The following is a 14,228-nucleotide window of genomic DNA, read 5'->3' on the forward strand; positions in this document are numbered from 1 at the left end:
ATATCGGTACAGTTGGTGAAACTGGCATCGTACTTATGTCGGTGGCGGAACATCATTTTCAGCATTTTTCTTGTTTTGTTTTTTGTAGTGAAGCTGCAGGCAAATTTTGCTTTGCAGTCTGTTGCATACTGCTAAGATAACTTGTTCGGCGGGTTCGTCGACCGATCACTCGGTGCTGTTCGTCGGCGAAGTTTTATGAACAAGAGCTTCCACTTTCCTCGACGCTTACCGCTTTAGCAAGGCGTAAACAAGAGTGAACGCGTTTGCATGTGCTCGTCCGTACGATGAGATCGCTTCACAGCGGTCGCTTTGACGGCGTGCTTGATATGTTTGTTTTGACAGCGGGGTACTTGGCACGACGACCATCCGCAGCTGCGTTCCAGAACACGCCGGCACGAAAGATTGTTTAGGACATTAACGACGGCCAGAAGTGTAGCCATGGCAGTTTCGCGCTGATGGTTCGTATACAAAACGCACGTGTGGCGCCCTAGGACGCATGTGAGAGAACGCAGTGGGGGGTCTCTCCTTTCGGTTTACTGTTTGGCCAAGCTGGAGGCATCGCTCGTTTGTCTTGTGGCTCTACTGCGACAAAACATGTTCCTGCCATGCGTAGTGGTGCGCGAAGATCGGCTGTCTTCGCCTTAGTTGAAACTGCGGGGCGCCTGCCCTTTCGCTTACGTGCTAGCTGTTTGCCCATTTTGATGTGAATTCCGCTCTTGTAAAGTGAAGTTCGATCAATACGAGCATTACATTTGCGGATAAATCAAACAGATTAAAACGCATGCTGGGGCTGCTGGCACCCAATTGGATTGCGAACAGTGCTGTGCAGGAACGTCGGGTATCAAAATGAGTTTGCTCACAGAGCGCTAGTTTTGTTTGACGGGAATGCTTGTGGAGCGCCACTTTTAAACGTTATGGCGACCGTTGCTAGATTAATTGCCTGGGCACGAAGAGTTTGCGGTCCCTTCATGACACCAAAAGTGGGGCTATGATGGTGTCTTTTAATCCTGCTTTCCTGCGCCTCGTTTGTTACTAAATGCGCACTGAAAAATACTTTTAACGTAGAAAAAAATGGACAGGGCTTTTCGTGCTTCATTCCTCTGAAAGTGAACGTCAGCGGATCTGTGTTGTCAAGCAGCGTTTAATTCGAATGTGGCGGTCAGAAATTAAGTGTCCATGCTGTTCGGGTTGGTATAGAGCCAATATCGGGTCTCTGTGTTTTCAATATTAGTGTGGAACCGCTAAAATCATGAACATTAGGCGCATACGTTGAAGCTGAAGAGCCTCCGCTTAAGCATTTGCATTCGGAAGAAATTTACGGGAAGCGTAGCGGTACGTTTCAAGATGATGGGGGGGTTACTTAGATAAGGTGTACTGTTAACAAGAGCCCCAGTATACGTCACCGGGATGTGGCCTAATGGCGAAGCGAGACCGACGCGGGAAGAACAAAAGGGAGAGGGGTCAATTAAAGCAGTTTTCGGAGGGGGTCAGCAGCATGACTGCCGAACCCCTCCCTCTTGCAGTTGTCCCGCAGGGGATCTCTACCTAACAAAACAGCAGAACTCGCTTGTTTCGTGTCGCTCCGGGAGCACTAAACCCAACACAAAATCCCCTACAAAAGCGTGCACTAAAGAGCTGCTCGCCTTTCGCCATTATACAATAGCATTACTGACAATACGAAAACCACAAAACACAACGTGCGACCAAAATGTAACAAGTGCTAGAGTCATCACAGCGCAAACACACACACACGCACGCACACACACACACACACACACACACACACACACACACACACACACACACACACACACACACACACACACACACACACACACACACACACACACACACACACACACACACACACACACACACACACACACACACACACACACACACACACATATATATATATATACATATATATATATAAAGCTATCAGTTCACTGTATATACAACGTTCCATTTTTGCATATCTACAATAAAAAGGCATGCCTGCGCACTTCAGTGCCGGTCGGAATGCGCTCGACGGGGCGCCAGTAAAAGTTCGGCACATTTGTCGGCCGTAGGCGCCATGTCTCCGACGGAAACGACACCCGTCGCGTTGCGGTGATGGCGCTTGCCAGACACCAAGAGCCGAGAATAAAGTTTGTACCACCACCACCGAGAATATGGGTGTCGTTAACAGTTAAGCATCGCAGCATTTTTAACAGTGCTGCGATGCTTGACATCTTTACACTGGTGGCTTCTCATGTTCCGCCAATGCAGTGTCCTCTATCACATTACGCAGCTCGTGCACACACCGACGCCCACCCCGTACCGTGCACTGGCGTCACAAACACACGCGTGCACACATGGCGAGGACGCGGTCCTGGTCCAATGCATGCAGGGGCGCTATAAGGAAAAATAGACACTGAAGCAATAAACTAGTATCTGCAAACAGACACCCTGCCCCAGCCTGCAGTATCCCTGAACAGGAAAGGAGGGTATAAATGCGGAGGTTAAGGAAAAGGATTCTACTTAAATTGAGGACAGCACACAGAGCCATGGAAAGGAAAGTGTTAGGTGTAACCTTAAGAAGCAGGATAGGTGAGGGAGGGAACAAGCTCGAGTTAAGGACATTCTGGTAGAAATCAAGAAGGAATGGAGATGACAGGACATGCAGTGCGAAGCGAAGATAAACGATGGTCACTTAGGGCGACACATTGGATTCCAAGGAAAGGCACGCGTTTCAGGGGGCGACAAGAAAGCGATTTGGACGGTCGAGATTAAAAAGCCTGCGGGGGTCAAGTGGATGCAGCTAGCACAGGACCAGGTTAATTGGAGGGGTATGGGAGATGCCTTTGCCCTGCGGTGACTGATGATAATGACGAAAAACAAAAGGAATCCATCGACACCTCATAGGCGCCGTGTCACGGGATGTTAGAAAAAAAAAAATTAAAAGGGTTCAACGCTGCTGAACCAAATATTGAGCGAAAGCATTAGCTGCGGGTGACCGAGCGTTCTTCTTCTTCTCTTTCTTCTTCCTCAGCCCACACATAAAGTCCCGCTTTAACCAAGCCGCATGAACGTGCCTTAGTGGCCTATAGGGGTAACGTGAATGCCAGGGTCCTAGCAGGCTGATTCTCACATAACCGTACCATGTGAAACGAGAGACCCAAGTTGGCAGCTCCTGCCAGCCCACACCCTAGTGTCACGTAGGGTGTGACGTCACAGCATCACGTGGGTAAGACGTACGTGGCTACCGCCGCGCTACGCTGAAAGCTCGAATTCTAGAGTAGTAGTGCTTTCGCAATAAAAGTTTTATTATACGTTATATATTGACATGTTTAATGACAAAGGACCAAAACTGAAAAGGCACACGTTTAAGGACAGGAGACACTGCAGCTGCCAATTGAATTCGACCGCCTGGGGTGTTGGCCACCTGGTCATCGCACAGCTCGATTTCACAACACAGGAAAAATATAGAGAAGGAAAATAGCGAGAGAGAGAGAGAGAGAGAGAGCAGGACCTCGCCTGTCACATGCACCGAATATCTTAGATCGTCAGTCGTTATTTATATATATTTTTGCTTGACCTTTTCTCGTACCGTCCAACCTGCCCAGACCATCGCTTGCCTGTCAGCGAGTGACAGCGTCCGCTTGGGGGACAGTGACGTCTAGGAACCCAGAGGGTGCGCCGGTCGTTTGCGGCCAAAAGATGCTGGACACAACTTGCTCACGGTCAGGTCAGGTATCGCGTGTGCGCTCCTATCACGCGATCTTCGCGTCGCGTGTCTTGGAGGAGCAGAGAGGCAGGGAATGTCCGTCGTTGATTCTCCGGCGCTTGGAAGCGTGGGACCTCGACCTGCGAGTGCCTATATTTTTCGCTCTTTCCGTATATAATTGCGCTTTTTTTACAGGACGATAGCAGAGTTTCCAGGGTGCTTGCATGGTTGCGGGCCGCAGTGGGGAGCGCGTACGCGCGAGCTCTCCGGTCGCGTGTTCTCTTGTATATCGTCAGTAGAAGAGAGAGGCCTACTGGGAGAATGACGCAGCTACCCCTCTCACTTTTTCGCCCTTGAGGGAGGTCAGAATGTTTCTGGGTGGCGGTATATTTGATTGTCTGAATCACAGCAGCAGGTATTCTGTCCACACGTATAGAGACGCCAAGCGGCTTGTTGGTTGGCCCATGGTGAAACACATGCATGTGATATAACATATTGGAGGGTTGATTGACTAGCCTGTCTCGTGTTGGGTAGAGGAAAATGAAAAGAAGTAAATGCGACCTTGGAGCCTTTTGCACGTACGCACCCTTCTTCGTGGTGGCGGCCGTCAAATTTAGTAAATACCCTAGCTTTGTCCGATAGACTTGCCCAACATTGGGAGCAAAACAGCTTAAAGAGGTGGTTGAAATGGTGATACATCGTTGTGCATGTGCGTTGCGTGAAGCACCAAGCCCAATTTGAAATACGGCGTTCAGCGCCTTCTCCTACGGTCGTCTCCCTGACTGCGAATACAGGTCAGCAGAGTGGCATTCGAGGTTCGAGCAGCTGAGCTCGGAGGGCCGTTTCAAGTCGACGCTCTGCAAGGAATACATTAGTTTTGGTAGCAGTGTGTCAGACTTTTCCGTGACAAAAACTGCGTCGACGTAGCTGCTGCTCGCAGCATTTCGTGGCCCGTATAACTAAAAACTGCTGCCGCGTCCGCTCGCTTGCTGACGAGATATTGATGACAGCCGTTTGGGGCGCAGGACCGGGGGAAAGCGCAATACCGGCCGCCTGACTTCACTCCAGACCAAGGAGGCGCATAGTCAGCGGATTCAAGGTCGTATCTTCGATGGACTTTATTTGGATCGTCAACCCGCTTTCGTTGGTGTATTACGTTCTCAGGTCAATTGCCCGAGAATTACGCATAGACAGCGGTGCGGGCTGAACGGCGTACCAAGGATGCCGCGCAAATTGCGCCTGCAATGTGAGCGAGCGTCATCTCACCGCTCGCCCTCTCGGTGGCTCCAAATTGTTCTTGCGCCGGCGAAAACAATGCCAGGAAGTCCTCGTCGGGCCGGCCCCGCTGCCGACGACACTCGCTGGTGCGCATACCAGCTCAGGCATGAGAAAGGAACACCAAAAATGTTTCGCCAACACGCGCTCGGGGAGAGGGCGACGTGTGTGCGCGCACGGCTGCGTGACAGTAGTGTGCGCGCCGAACTAGCGTTGTTTGGAGAGGACACACCGTGCAGCGACTGCGGAGAGGTGGAGAGCATACTCACGCATGCATGCACGCCTCCGGCGTCCACACGGGCACGGACGCGTGAGAGATGCGGGAAACGGGAGTTTGTGAAGGGCCAAAAACAGACGCGTAAGCCCGGAACAGGGCTGGTTGGCAACAGACGAATAATGCATGGCTGCACAATGCGCGCTGATAGAATGGCGTAAAGGGATGACCCCTGGATTAAATTATGCGCCGCGCGGAAGAGTTTGCTCGTGGTTATGGTCGTCGCACACACAGCACGTGCACTGTACTAGCTTGGTGACACACCAGTCAAAAAGGACTTGCTGATGGTTTCTGGACTAAAATTTTGTTAGGAATAAGACAAGGTACTTTCTGGATTCCTACTTATTCTCTGGGAAAAAAAGTAGTAAATATGACAATAGAACAAATGAAGGTCGTTTTTAAAGTGCTCAGATTTTTAGAAAAATGTCCCTAAAGAACCCACAATTGGCCTTATCCTGCATAATGAAATACCTAGAAGTTATCTAAGCATAAACAATCAGTACTTCTTCATGATTGTTTAAATGAATTTTCGTAAGCTGACACACTTAATTACTCATTATAACAGCTACAACTTGTTTCCTATTTGTGCTAAAGTGATGAAATTTAGAATATATTCTAATAAGATGATAAGCCATTTTTGAAAATTTTATCAAAAGTGGTGCAACAGTTCCAAAATTGAACCCCTTTGGGGATTATACCCTAATCCTCAATAATGCAAAACCTTACTAGTCTAAATACAAACTTTGGTGAGAATTATTGAAAATAATTTAATGTTGTGCAGAAAAACATTTTATAAATTCTGATACATATAAACGTTCGTTTTATTGCACAAAATATGTGAAAATTTCAATCTCTGCTCGTGGTTATGGTCGTCGCACACACAGCACGTGTACTGTACCAGCTTAGTGAGACGAAGCGGAGGAGCCAGGCGGAAACGGTTGCTTATGTGCAGGGTTTATTGGATGTGCAAGGGATGTCTATCTATGCCCATCGGATGCTCACCACGTTCACATTACTACGGGAAAGTGCTATATATGCTTAACAATATGCAGTTTTGCTTCTTCCACACTTCGCCATTTAATTGTGGTGCACATCCAAAGGATATTTGCGGTTTACTGTGCGTTGAACTTAATTTCAACGGTGTATTTGTACGCGAGCGTTTTTAAATTCCGCCTCCATCGAAATGCGGCCCCACGGATGCTCAGTATCGCACCCGCGACCTCGTGTTCATGTCGCCAACCATGCACAGCACTGGGCCATCGATCGTGACGGTTATGTACGAGACGTCGTCGGCGCGAACTATAGATATCCAGTAGGCCGTTGTGTGCGCGCGCGCGCTTCTGATTCGAATAGCCGCACTATGGCCGTCACAGCAGGGCCGAGCGAGCGCCGACATTTCGGCGAGACTCTGCTCTCCCCTCAGCTGAGCTGAAACAAACTATGGGAATCCGGGACATTGAAGAGCGAAGCATCGTCTTTCTTGAAAAAAAAAAAGGGGGGGGGGGGGGGGGGGTCGAGATCGATTCGAGCCGTCGGCGGCCTAGTTCTGGAAACTGCTTTCGCGCACGCCTGGTGGGCCCGTTAGCGTAATCGCTCTTCGTGTGTAACGGTGCTCCTCCTCGCAGGATAGCTACAGACTCGATCGCGCCGTGTTGTCGTCGAAATACTCCGGGCCTCCGTTTCGGGGGCACATGAGGAATGAGGCAATCAGTTTAAAGCCTCCTCTCTGCAAACTGCCCGGGATAGAGCGGCGATCATTCGTAACTCAGTCAGCGATGCGTTGTTGTATACATATGTCCTGGTTTGGGGCCTGATGATGAGTTTCGAGGCTGTGTCAGATTTTTTCTTTCCATTCTCATATATATACGATAGCATTAAGTCGAACACCAGTAATTCACAGATGATGCAAGGATATCGGGCAAGTCGAATGTATCATATAAGGATGTAGGCCCTCGAGGGGGCGGAGGCCTTCTTAAGTCCAGGGCCCCATTTGCCGCAGCTGTTTGCGGTACTCCCAGGTGTTTTTTTTTTTTTTTTTTTTTTTTTTTTTTTTTTTCCGGCACACCTTCGTTCCATTGAACTGTGCGACAAACGGTGCCGCCGGCAGCTAGAGATAGAGATGCTTATCTCTAGGCTTACACAGGTTACACTATACACAGGTGTTGACAGAAGGCTCGTCTACCGACCGCGGTGGCTGGTACGGGAGCTGGGACTATAGTACTCCCCTGATGCCCCGCCGGGGTGGCGCAGTGGCTACGGTACTCGACTACTGTTCCCAAGGATGCGGGATGGAATCCCGGCCTCGGCGGCCGCTTTTCGATGGAGGCGAGAAGCAAAGCGCCCGTGTGCTGTGCGATGTCAGTGCACGTTAAAGAACCCCAGTGAGTTAGCCGCACCCGTAACTACAACCTCAAGAACCCGGACTGAAGTTGCGCTTGCATTGAGCGGCCGTGCATATATGCTATACCTACTTTTATTTTCTATATGTCGCTGGTTACGATGTCCCATGGGCCGGTCGCTCCAAATATGTGCGAACACTGAGACCCGACGCCATCATGAATATCGGCGTAACGCAACTAAAGGCAGAGCGGAGACAAGTTAACACACAAGCGCTGACAACAGCTCGCCCTATTGAGGCACGGGAGCCATCTTTTTACACGTGCGTAAAAGGAGGCGTGGGAAAAAAATAAAGTCCGATGGTTTCGAGTGAACGCTGAACATCTTTAAGAACAAACAAAGGTAAATTGTCACGTGTGGTGGGAACGAACATTCGCGTGACACACCACGCTCAGTGCAGCATATCAGCTCGGAGAACATTCCAAGTGAGTCCGGGCTGCCCTCCTGAAAAATAACGCTTGAGAGGGAAGTGTCTGCGTGTTAAGGGCAAGCATGGATGAAAAGCTCTGAAGAAAGGGAAGAGAAAGAGAGAGAGAGAGAGAGATAAGGAAAGACTAAACGTTGGTGAGAAGTACGTCGCGGGTCCTGGGAAACGAACGCAGCCCAGCTTTGGCCGTCAGTTGGACTGTCCAGAGAAGAAGGCGAGACTGAGAAAAACGGCTGCCGTGTACGACGCGTTTCGTGGCGCGCAAGCCGTCACGCACTTGGGCACGCTGGAAACTCCAAGAGCTGCAGAGGGGGAGGCGCGTGCTCTTCGAGTTTCTCCGCGTCGCCAGCGCGGGCAACGGTCGACGCCGACGGACGACGCGAAGACGCCGCGACGCTTGAGCGACTCTCGTGTGAACCGCCAGCGAGCGATGTAGGCAACACGGCGGCGCCTCGCCCCGCGTCCAGCGAAGGAAGAGTAGGATGGGCGTGGGAGAATAGCATACGCCTCAGCAGTGAGCGTATCAGCCCCGTGCTCGTTTGTGCAGCGCGCGCTAACGACGCTGCCGCGAACGACCGCCGACGTGCTCGGCAATATTGAGGCTGATTTTTTTTCTTTTTTTTTTTTGTGCCCCATGACAATAGGAGCGTTTCCACGGTAGTACGAGAACTGCAGACACGCGAAATTCGGTGTATAATGGGTGGCGCTGGTGCTCTTCTTATGGTGCGTAAGTATACTGCGGTTCTGCAGAGGCAGGGATGCGAGGACGAGGTAATCCGGTTAATTTGGGCGCATTCGAGGGAACGAAAGAAAAGCGAAATATTCTCGAGAGCCTGGAACGAGCTCTAGGTTATGCGTCTTGAGAAAACAGGAAGCCGAGAAGGAAACGCGTCACGGCTGAAACACACGGTGGGAGCAAGTAGAGGCAATTGTTTCCACGCCGGCCGAATTTCGAGGGAACATGAAGCGCGTCCACTTCTTCGCTCATGCATTGTCCCGGTGCCTGCAACCCGGCCTATCCGTGGAAGTAAACCAAGGAGGTTATAATAGAAGTGTTCTATTATGACCTCCTTGAAGTATGCTGACTCCTATGCCTGAAATGCGTCTCTCTTGTTCGTCTCTTTCTGGGTCGCACGCGTGCGTGTGTGTTCAATGGGAAACAAAAGCATTGATAAGGCGAGGCGTTCGCTATAGTGGACGGCCACTGGGATGATCAGGGGCACTTCAACATACCCGAAAACTCTGAAGAGTGACACGGATATAACACGGATGTGTTCCGCACCCATGAGCACAGCTTCGCAGGTGTCACTGACCGACTGTGCTGCCACGGAGTGTAGACCACTGGTATGTGGTTGGGGTACCACTGCATTTCCAGCCGCCGCTCGTTGAAGCGGGGCTGCCTCCGTTCTGAAGTGCCATTTGGAAGTATACCCTTTCGGACTACCCCCAGTGTCGGAAAGAACTCTGTCCCAGCTTTCGGAGCTGCGTGCGTTTGGCCACTTGAGGTGCGCCTGAACGGGCCACTGTGCGGAATTTTATTGCTGCAGGCGTAGAAAAAAAAAAAAAAAAGGCGGCTCCACTAAATTCGGCCGCATATGGAGGCCATCAAAATGGCTCTCAGAAGATCTCGATTTCGCGCGCCAATCGTAGGGTCATTGGGAAGGCTAAATGAAATAAATGAAAGGCCGATCAGCTAGGACCGGTCCTTTATCACTACTGCGCCGCGACGACCTCGAATCAACGCCAGGTTATAAAGCTCTCGCGTAACGGCGCAGCCACTTAACGGACTCTGGCACTGAAGACAACAACGCGACAAGCGGTGCTATAAACCGGGTCAGGTCTCAGTTGCCCGATACTCAGGCATCTTCTTGGAAGGGACTGTCGAACGAAAAAAAAAAAAAGTGTCGCACCTCGTCTTCGCTGCTATCTGCGGTCAAGCCGTGGTTCCGCGTGATCGGTAGATCGGCGCCAGCCGAGAGATGAGCTCATGATCGCACCTGTTTATTTCGGGGCCGAAGAAGAGTAGCTTCGCGCTCGGGAATGGGAACGGGTTGGAAAGGAGCCACCGCCTAGCCTTCGCGGCATAGCTTTGTATGCATATATAAAAGAGCAGCTGCTCTTTGCGCGTACTCGCTGTCCTCTTCTTTCGCGGTTGCTGCGCCCCGGGGTAGACAGTGAGGCCAGCGTTGTGATAACTCCGCGCGCTTGGCGCCATGGCGACGACCGAGAAGCGTCCTTCCTCGCTGCTTGTATAATAAAGCGGAACACGTTGTCATAACCGAGGTGTGCGAGAGGTACACGTTTTGCGCGCGTTGATAGAACTTACGCAAAATTCCGCGACCAGGCCACCATAACCAGGCTTTCCCACTGCAGCCACGAGCCTCAAGCAGTCGCAACGCGAACGCGCGCAGTTTTAACGTGTTAGGGGTCTCGTAGCGGTTGGCAGGTGACATGATAGTGTACTGAATGGTCGGCGCGTTCTGTGACGTCACGATGTCACATGACGTGGCAGGCGCTGCCAACTCGGGCTCCCTATTTGACATGGTGATCGAACTTTCCAGGACTCTCGGGCGAGGAGTATGACACGCTATACTCCTAAAGGTCGAGCAGTCATGCTAGCTTAATTAAAGCGGGTTCTTATAGTTATCAATGACGGATGGCTAACTTACGACTGCATGCAGTAAACATGTGCGAGATAATGTAGAGACACGGATTAAGCGATTAGTGATTAGGCTATAGCTGCGAAGTGCATGTACGCTAAAGAGGATCAAGGGTATTAGTAAGGTTGAAAGTTGGGCGAGTTGAATCTGGTTCATTTTGAAGGTAGCGCGAAAAACGGGGACCAAGAGTAGAAGGACACTGATCAAGGGTATACTTTAGACGGTCGCCATTTGCGTTATCGTGTCATAATTTCAAAGGCGGAGCTAATGTGCCCCCTCCTCCCTCTCAGATTGTTTTCTCAGGTCCTTCCAAAATTCGTCTAGAAGCGAGAGCTTCATCGCGTTTCTTTGGTCAGCAGTTAAACGCTAATTAAACTAATTAAACGCCTTTTGCCGCGTCGATGGTGGCAGTGGTCTGCAACATATCTGTGACTATTTATTTTTTTTTTTTGCGTTGTACGAATTAGTGCTGCGAAAAAGGAAGAAAACAAAAAGAAGCGTTTACTCTTCTGTTCCCGTGCGTTGGAAGCACCACGAAGATAGAAAAAAAGAGTAAAAAAAAAAAAAAAAGCCTGCCTCGCGAAATCTGGCACGGACTGGACGCTTTATTCGACTGTGGTCACCGCGCTACGCAGAGCGGAACGCTGGAAAAGGAGATAAAAAAAGAAAAAGAAAAACGAAAGAAAAGAGGAAACCGAATTCAAGCGAGTACAGATAAGAATGAAGAGAAGCGCCTCTGGAGGTATAGAATATAATTGGGGATGGGCAGCATCATTGAATATGGAGGGCACCCACTGCCTCGGGCTGTCCCATCACTATGATAATGCGCACATTAGCGGAGGAAGATGAAAAAGAGACGCGGGAAGACAGTGCAAGGATAGGATGTGGGCAAACAGACGGAAGGAGGAAAGTTTTCGGGTAAACAGGGCACGCCTCGGTTAATGACGTTCTCTGCTGTTTGGGCGCTGATCTAGTTCTTCGGAGAGCGCCTCGTGCACGCTTGGACGGCGAACACTGCCTCGGCGGCGCACGGTGCGAAGACAGATGAGCCATTATGACCCGCGCGATCGAGGAACGGGACCGGCTACGCATGCGTGGGATTTATTGCTGGCGATTTTCGCAAGTATGGGCTCCTATGTTCGGCACAGGTATGTAGTATACATTGCGTCCCACTGTCGGCAGCAGTCCATCGCGTGGCTTACTGTGGGGCCTTAATCGTATCTATACTCGATAGACGTCGGTCCTAACAAAAGTTTTCGGGAGGTTTCGCTCGTGGTTCACTGCCTGCTTGTTTTGTTGTCCTAGTTGTATATATTTTTTTCCACTTCGCCATGCCAGTTCCACTTCCACATTTCCACGCCCCATTTCCCCCTTCGTTGTGTTCCGAACAGTGAAAACCCGTTCACACTTGCGACTCGCAGCAGTCGCGCGACCGTTTTGGTCGAAAAGCGACAGTCGCAAATGGTCGCATCGGTCGGAAAGCGACTGCCGCGGGCCGTTCGGGCACTGCTCGATTTCCAGCCGCGCGACTGCTGGTCGCAAACCGTTAAACCAATCAGCGGCTCAACTGACGTGAACGTAAGTTGTACTCTATATGGTAAACAGTCAAGGTAGACACGATGTGGAAAGCAACCCGCAAGTCGCATTCGCAAGTTCTATAGCCACCCTATTCGCAAATGTGAACATCGGTTGCTCTCTGGTAGCATGTGACTGCCGGTCGCGCGCCCTTCGCGAGTCGCAAGTGTGAATAGACCTTGAGGAGATGGTTGGCGCTACAGCCAGCTGATTTCCAGCATGAGATTGTTTACATTATCTCGCGTAGTAATTATAAGATATGTGATTTTTATGAGGTTCACGGGTCACTGACCATGGTAAAAAAATCATGGTCCCGGCGTTGTTTACAAAATATGCCTGCGCCGACTGCTCATATAAGATGACATAGGCGAAACAAAAGCCTTCACGAGACACCTGAAGGATCATCAGAACGACGTATACGTAAAAGAAAACGCGACCACGAACGCAATCGCCGAGCATGCGGGACGTAGCAGAGGTAGTGCCAACGGAAAAGAATACCAGCCCGCCGAAATTTCGAGTTACTCATCATCCAGACTATATGCCTAACACAATACAGAATAATGATGGCACCTTGCATTCCATCTATGCCAAATCACTAAAAACGAGATTACTGGGGGCGTCCAGCTGGTTGCCTCATTGTGAACAAGGGAACCGTAGCGCTCCCGAAGCTTCTTTTGTTTTTGACCATGATCAGGGAAAAGCGAACCTCATCAAGCCATGATCCCTGACCAGACGGTATGCCGTCAAATACTCGACTATACAAAATAGGAGGTAGGATTTAGTCAACAATAGATGTCAGTTCTGATCAGTGCAAACCATTGTCTCTGGGCCCCCCCTGCTTGTTCATTCCAAAACCGAACAAGGACGCTTGAACTCGAAGCAAAAAAAGAAGTTTGCCACAAAAACAAATAACAACAACAGCAACAACAACAACAACAGTAGGGGATGCAGACTGGCAGAATTGCATAGATCATGGCCCAAGTTTCACCTCGACGGCTCGACAGGCCGCGTTTGCCTCTTCAAATTTCAAGCGACCGCGCGCTTACGATTCAAGGGCCAAAGGAAAAGAATAGACGCTTTTTTGTTTTTGTCTTTTTTTTTTTTGCGTGCGCCAGTGACAGTTCTGTATACAAGCGGACCTGCCATTCTTGGGCTAAGTAAAAACCCGCACTGCGTGCCTCTTGGTCCTTTGTATACTCGCATAGGTAACCTTACCTCGGCGCAGATCTAGTGTAAACGACCTGTCGTTGAGCCCGACCCTTCACCTCCGGTATGCGAGACCCCCAGCGACCTTCGCGCGGGCAGCGGCGGCAGCGGCAAAAGCGCCAGCCACGCTGCAAATTAGCGAAGCGCGCCGCTGCACGGGGAATTACCGGTCATCGCCATTAGCAGTTGCGCCACTTATACTTACGGAAGAGAAATGGTTTCCTGCGTCTCTTCCGCGCCTTCACTGGCTTCGCAATGCCCGCCTGCGCGTTTCGTGGTCCGTTCCGTGGTTGTGGCAAGTTTGCTGGCGAAACGGCGAGTTGTTTGGAGGCTCTCGCCCGGTTCTTTTCTATTACGATCATGAGCGGAGACCCCGGCGCTAACGAGAGCGCAGATTTGAATAAAAACGAAAAACAAAACAAAATTCAGAATAGTTTTTATAGTATTCCATATCGTGAAGAGAATACAAGTTTGGTATGTGTTATTGGAAGCAGCCGGAATTTTCCGCAGTTTACGATCCTTATGTGGAGCACGTCGCATCAGCTAGTGCCATCCGAATTCGGAAATCTGTTCGCTAATTCGATGGTTCGCGGGTGCTCGGCTCCTTTTCATCGGCAGTCATTCGCAGAATAATGAAAGTGGCAGAAGGCGTTAGTAGGCGCCGCGGCTGCTCAGTCGACAGGGCGCTCCAATACTTAACATGGG

General features: G+C 50.4%; 1 protein-coding gene across 1 annotated transcript in view; it reads left to right on the forward strand.

Moving 5' to 3' along the window:
• Positions 1–14,228, forward strand: part of fy (fuzzy planar cell polarity protein-like protein) — a 48,224-nt gene that overhangs the window by 1,272 nt on the left and 32,724 nt on the right. The gene's annotated exons all lie outside the window — the stretch shown is intronic.

The sequence above is a fragment of the Amblyomma maculatum genome, chromosome 4 (assembly GCF_055883805.1).
Source record: "Amblyomma maculatum isolate TAMU_Amacu chromosome 4, ASM5588380v1, whole genome shotgun sequence".
In the NCBI taxonomy this organism is placed as follows: domain Eukaryota; kingdom Metazoa; phylum Arthropoda; class Arachnida; order Ixodida; family Ixodidae; genus Amblyomma; species Amblyomma maculatum.